Here is a 7,006-nt window from a genome sequence, read left to right on the forward strand (position 1 = left end):
ATGTTAATGGGCTAAATGCCCCTGTCAAAAGACACAGGGTATCAGAATAGATAAAAAAAGAGAACCCATCTATATGTTGCCTCCAACAAACTCATTTTAAACCCGAAGACACCTCCAGATTTAAAGTGAGGGGGTGGAAAAGAATTTATCATGCTAATGGACATCAGAAGAAAGCAGGAGTGGCAATCCTTACATCAGATCAATTAGATTTTAAACCAAAGACTATAATAAGAGATGAGGAAGGACACTATATCATACTCAAAGGGTCTGTCCAACAAGAAGATTTAACAATTTTAAGTATCTATGCCCCCAACGTGGGAGCAGCCAACTATATAAACCAATTAATAACAAAATCAAAGAAACACATAAAAAATAATACAATAATAGTAGGGGACTTTAACACTCCCCTTAATGAAATGGACAGATCATCCAAGCAAAAGATCAGCAAGGAAATAAAGGCCTTAAACGACACACTGGACCAGATGGACATTACAGATATATTCAGAACATTTCATCCCAAAGCAACAGAATACACATTCTTCTCTAGTGCACATGGAACATTCTCCAGAATAGATCACATCCTGGGTCCTAAATCAGGACTCAACCGGTATCAAAATATTGGGATCATTCCCTGCATATTTTCAGACCACAATGCTCTAAAGCTAGAACTCAACCACAAAAGGAAGTTTGAAAAGAACCAAAATACATGGAGACTAAACAGTATCCTTCTAAAGAATGAATGGGTCAACCGGGAAATTAAAGAAGAATTGAAAAAAATCATGGAAACAAATGATAATGAAAATACAACGGTTCAAAATCTGTGGGACACAACAAAGGCAGTCCTGAGAGGAAAATATATAGCGGTACAAGCCTTTCTCAAGAAACAAGAAAGGTCTCAGGTACGCAACCTAACCCTAGACCTAAAGGAGCTGGAGAAAGAACAAGAAAGAAACCCTAAGCCTAGCAGGAGAAGAGAAATCATAAAGATCAGAGCAGAAATCAATGAAATAGAAACCAAAAAAAACAATAGAACAAATCAACGAAAGTAGGAGCTGGTTCTTTGAAAGAATTAATAAAATTGTTAAACCCCTGGCCAGACTTATCAAAAAGAAAAGAGAAAGGACCCACATAAATAAAATCATGAATGAAAGAGGAGAGATCACAACAAACACCAAAGAAATACAAACTATTATAAGAACATACTATGAGCAACTCTATGGCAATAATATGACAATCTGGAAGAAATGGATGCATTCCTAGAAACATATAAACTACCACAACTGAACCAGGAAGAAATTGAAAGCCTGAACAGACCCATAACCAGTAAGGAGATTGAAACAGTCAACAAAAATCTCGAAGCAAACAAAAGCGCAGGGCCAGACGGCTTCCCGGGGGAATTCTACCAAACATTTAAAGAAGAACTAATTCCTATTCTCCTAAAACTGTTCCAAAAAATAGAAATGGAAGGAAAACTTCCAAACTCCTTTTGCGAGGCCAGCATCACCTTGATCCCAAAACCAGACAAGGATCCCACCAAAAAAGAGAGCTATAGACCAATATCCTTGATGAACACAGATGCGAAAATACTCAACAAAATACTAGCCAATAGGATTCAACAGTACATTAAAAAGATTATTCACCACGACCAAGTGGGATTTATTCCAGGGCTGCAAGGTTGGTTCAACATCCGCAAATCAGTCAATGTGATATAACACATCAATAAAAGAAAGAACAAGAACCATATGATACTCTCAATAGATGTTGAAAAAGCATTTGACAAAGTACAGCATCCCTTCCTGATCAAAACTCTTCAAAGTGTAGGGAGAGAGGGCACATACCTCAATATCATCAAAGCCATCTATGAAAAACCCACCGCAAATATCATTCTCAATGGAGAAAAACTGAAAGCTTTTCCACTAAGGTCAGGAACACGGCAGAGATGTCCATTATCACCACTGCTATTCAACATAGTACTAGAGGTCCTAGCCTCAGCAATCAGACAACAAAAGGAAATTAAAGACATCCAAATGGGCAAAGAAGAAGTCAAATTATCACTCTTCGCAGATGATATGATACTATATGTGGAAAACCCAAAAGACTCCACTCCAAAACTGCTAGAACTTATACAGGAATTCAGTAAAGTGTCAGGATATAAAATCAATGCACAGAAATCAGTTGCATTTCTCTACACCAACAGCAAGACAGAAGAAAGGGAAATTAAGGAGTCAATCCCGTTTACAATTGCACCCAAAACCATAATATACCTAGGAATAAACTTAACCAAAGAGACACAGAATCTATACTCAGAAAACTATAAAGTACTCATGAAATAAATTGAGGAAGACACAAAGAAATGGAAAAATGTTCCATGCTCCTGGATTGGAAGAATAAATATTGTGAAAATGTCTATGCTACCTAAAGCAATCTACACATTTAATGCAATTCCTATCAAAGTACCATCCATCTTTTTCAAAGAAATGGAACAAATAATTCTAAAATTTATATGGAACCAGAAAAGACCTCGAATAGCCAAAGGGATATTGAAAAAGAAATCCAACATTGGTGGCATCACAATTCCAGACTTCAAGCTCTATTACAAAGCTGTCATCATCAAGACAGCATGGTCCTCGCACAAAAACAGTCACATAGATCATTGGAACAGAATAGAGAGCCCAGAAATAGACCCTCAACTCTATGGTTAACTAATCTTCGACAAAGCAGGAAAGAATGTCCAATGGAAAAAAGACAGCCTCTTCAATAAATGGTGCTGGGAAAATTGGACAGCCACATGCATAAAAATGAAATTGGACCATTTCCTTACACCACACACAAAAATAGACTCAAAATGGATGAAGGATCTCAATATGAGAAAGGAATCCATCAAAATCCTTGAGGAGAACACAGGCAGCAACCTCTTTGACCTCAGCCGCAGCAACATCTTCCTAGGAACAACGCAAAAGGCAAGGGAAGCAAGGGCAAAAATGAACTATTGGGATTTCATCAAGATCAAAAGCTTTTGCACAGCAAAGGAAACAGTTAACAAAATCAAAAGACAACTGACAGAATGGGAGAAGATATTTGCAAACGACATATCAGATAAAGGACTAGTGTCCAGAATCTATAAAGAACTTAGCAAACTCAACACCCAAAGAACAAATTATCCAATCAAGAAATGGGCAGAGGACATGAACAGACATTTCTGCAAAGAAGACATCCAGATGGCCAACAGACACATGAAAAAGTGCTCCATATCACTCGGCATCAGGGAAATACAAATCAAAACCACAATGAGATATCACCTCACACCAGTTAGAATGGCTAAAATCAACAAGTCAGGAAATGACAGATGCTGGCGAGGATGCCGAGAAAGGGGAACCCTCCTACACTGTTGGCGGGAATGCAAGCTGGTGCAACCTCTCTGGAAAACAGCATGGAGGTTCCCCAAAATGTTGAAAATAGAACTGCCCTATGACCCAGCAATTGCACTATTGGGCATTTACCCTAAAGATACAAACGTAATGATCCAAAGGGGCACATGCACCCGAATGTTTATAGCAGCAATGTCCACAATAGCCAAACTATGGAAAGAACCTAGATGCCCATCAACAGATGAATGGATCAAGAAGAGGTGGTATATATACACAATGGAATACTATGCCGCCATCAAAAGAAATGAAATCTTGCCATTTGCGACAACATGGATGGAACTAGAGCGTATCATGCTTAGCGAAATAAGTCAAGCGGAGAAAGACAACTATCATATGATCTCCCTGATATGAGGAAGTGGTGATGCAACATGGGGGCTTAAGTGGGTAGGAGAAGAATCAATGAAACAAGATGGGATTGGGAGGGAGACAAACCATAAGTGACTCTTGATCTCACAAAACAAACTGAGGGCTGCTGGGGGGAGGGGGTTTGGGAGACGGGGGTGGGATTATGTACATTGGGGAGGGTATGTGCTTTGGTGAGTGCTGTGAAGTGTGTAAACCTGGTGATTCACAGACCTGTACCCCTGGGGATAAAAATACATGTTTATAAAAAATAAAAATTTAAAGATAAAAGAATGAAAAGTGTCATTTTTATGGTAGTAAATATTCCTATACACAAACATAATATATTTTTTAAATTTTTTAGATCCTTTCACGATCTCTCAACAAAGTTCTATATATTTCTGTACCATGGTCCTGCACATTTTCATGCAATTTATTTTAAGATGTCTATTTTGGGCCATAATGAATTATATCTTTTTAAAAATAATATTTTCTAACTCCTTTACTGTATATAAATGTAATTTTTGGCATATTGATATATATCTATAAACCCTGCTCAAATTTCTTGCTAAATCTAATAATTTATATGAAAGTCATTACGGATTTTCTACATAGACAATCATAACTTCTACAAATAATGATATTCTATTTTTTTTTCCAACCCTTATAACCATAATTTCCTCTCATCTTGAATGCATTGGTTGGGACCACAATTCAATATTGAAAAGAAATCAATAAATATCCTTGAATTTTTCCTAATTATAAATGAAAATGTTCCTAAAACCTCAACAGTAACAATAATGCTAGTGATCATTTTGGGTAATATACCCCAGGCATAAAAAGTTCTTTTCTATTGCTAATTTCTTAAGACTTTATCATGAAGTGGGCTGAATTTTACTGAATGTTTTTATACCTCTATTAAGATGACGCTGTGGCTCTTCTGTATTAATATATTAATATGCTGAGTTGTAGAAGATTTTTCTATTTATAAATCATTGCAATTCATGTAATAAACCTAAAATTATGTATTTTATATACATATATATTTACATATAAATAGCTGGATTGGACTTGATTTACCAATTAACGGGTTTTTTTGATCACCATTTATGAGTGAGATTTGTCTTCCATATTCCTTGTGTGGAATGTATAAAACCTTTTTAGTAGCTTTATAAAATCTATCAGGATGGACTGTGTGAAAATGGAAGAATCGCTTCCTTGAATGTGTGGTATAACTTCCTTATAAAGTCAAGTGATTTTGTGCCAGTGACTCTCTGCTCTAGGTCATCTGCTGCATCTGATTCTTACAATATGAAAAGATAGAGACCCAAAGAGATTAAACAACATTCCCACAATCCCCAAGCTGTTAAGTATCCAAGGGGAATTTGGTCTTAGATCACCTGACTTCAAAGACAACATCCCTAACCATTAGATATACAAGTATTTTTGTTTTTTTAAAGATTTTATTTATTTATATGATAGAGAGAGATATAGTGTGAGAAGGAACACAAGCAGGGTTGTAGGAGAGGGAGAAGCAGGCTCCCGCCAAGCAGGGACCCCAATGCAGGACTTGATCCCAGGACCCTGGGATCATGACCTGAACCAAAGGCAGATGCTTAACAACTGAGCCACCCAGGTGCCCCTAGATACACAAGTGTTTTAAAATGGCCACAGTGCTGGCAACATGCAACCTGATTTAGAGGCCACCAAGACTGACTGCTGATTGTAAGAGTCTCTTATGCAGCACTCACATGGAATACGGAATGAGAAACAGACTTTTTAATTAGTAAAACCTGGACCTGGCTACTGAACTGAAAACGTTTAAATATAATTTGTCTTGTGTCAAAATACCCTCTGATTTATACTGACATCTATAGAGAAGGGCTTTAGATTTCATAGCCAACAGCTTCAAGAGCCTTCAAAGACATGGAGGCAGAACTTCCTTGTGGTTTGGTGGTTGTTGTGTGAGGCTGAGGGGCATGTTTTATGCTGCCTAGGCTTCTATGACATGGGACCTCCCACAGAACTCCCCTTAGAGTTAATTCTGCTTTCGATTTCAAAGTGGGGCTATGGTGGTTTCAACTGAAGACTTTTTTTTCAATATAAACAGCAAAGTAACTTCCCAGACTTCTTGGCATAGTTTGGTTATGATTGCTGTTGTTTTGACTAGGCATAGAAATATTCCACTAAAGGGAAACCAGATCAAAAAATCCAGCAGCTCACTTGAGAGATTATAACAAACAGAGGCTGTGTCTCTGGTCAAGGTAAGGATACACACGCCTAGAGTATAATGAGATGGTTTTCCCCAGGGCATACTCATGTGAGGTCTTTAGAGAATGGGAGAGAGGTTAAGTCTTTTGGTTCGAATTATCTATTAGTTCCAGTCTCTTACACTGCTTTTGGAGAAGTATTGCAGAGCATAACCCCTTAGGAGGGAAGGACCTTAGGATCATTTTGTCTATTCTTCTTCTGTAGATGTGCAAAAGCAAAGGGTAAGAGGTGAAGTCATTGCCACTGTCATGGATGCTCTTTTCATCCTTTTATATATTAAAATCTATCCAACTCAAATGATGTATAATTTCATAGAAAATAAGCAGAAATCTATGATTAAAAGTAAAAGTATCCAATAACAAGCAACAATTAAATTATTTTTAACTATCTGAATTAGCCATCATCCCTCATCATTGCCAGAAAATAATAAAGAAAGCCTCTCTCCCAAACAGTTAAGTACATAGGATGAAAAAATAAGTAATGAAGGCAAAAACATCTCTCGTTCCACTTCTTAGAGATATAGAAACAGTAATAGCTTTAACCTTTCTGCTCTAACTTAGAAGAATAGTTGAAAACATGTTCTATTAATGGAAATCATGTGGGAAAGATATAGCTAATTGAATGGAAATGATGCATTTAATTTAAATATATCTGAGAGTTTTTCCTGTGGATCAAATTACATGTAGTTTTTTTTTTTCTTTCTTTCTTCCTTGAACACTTAATGTTTGACAAATTTTCTTTACTCACTTTCCTACTTAGCTAGAACTCATTAGGTTCAGATTCTTCATTGAACTATGGTTCATGTACGTGGGTCATCCTATATTAAGTAAAGAGCACCTTATTATTATGGTACTTTGGATATAGTCCTTGTGTTTATCTAAATTGGTAGATTAAATAAAGGATTAGTTACCAAGGATCTCAATGATGCTGAGTTGCATCACTGGACCTGAGAATCTTAATTTATT

The sequence above is a fragment of the Mustela putorius genome, unplaced genomic scaffold (genome assembly GCF_011764305.1).
Source record: "Mustela putorius furo isolate JIRA1106 unplaced genomic scaffold, ASM1176430v1.1 tig00003942_pilon_pilon_pilon, whole genome shotgun sequence".
NCBI lineage: Eukaryota > Metazoa > Chordata > Mammalia > Carnivora > Mustelidae > Mustela > Mustela putorius.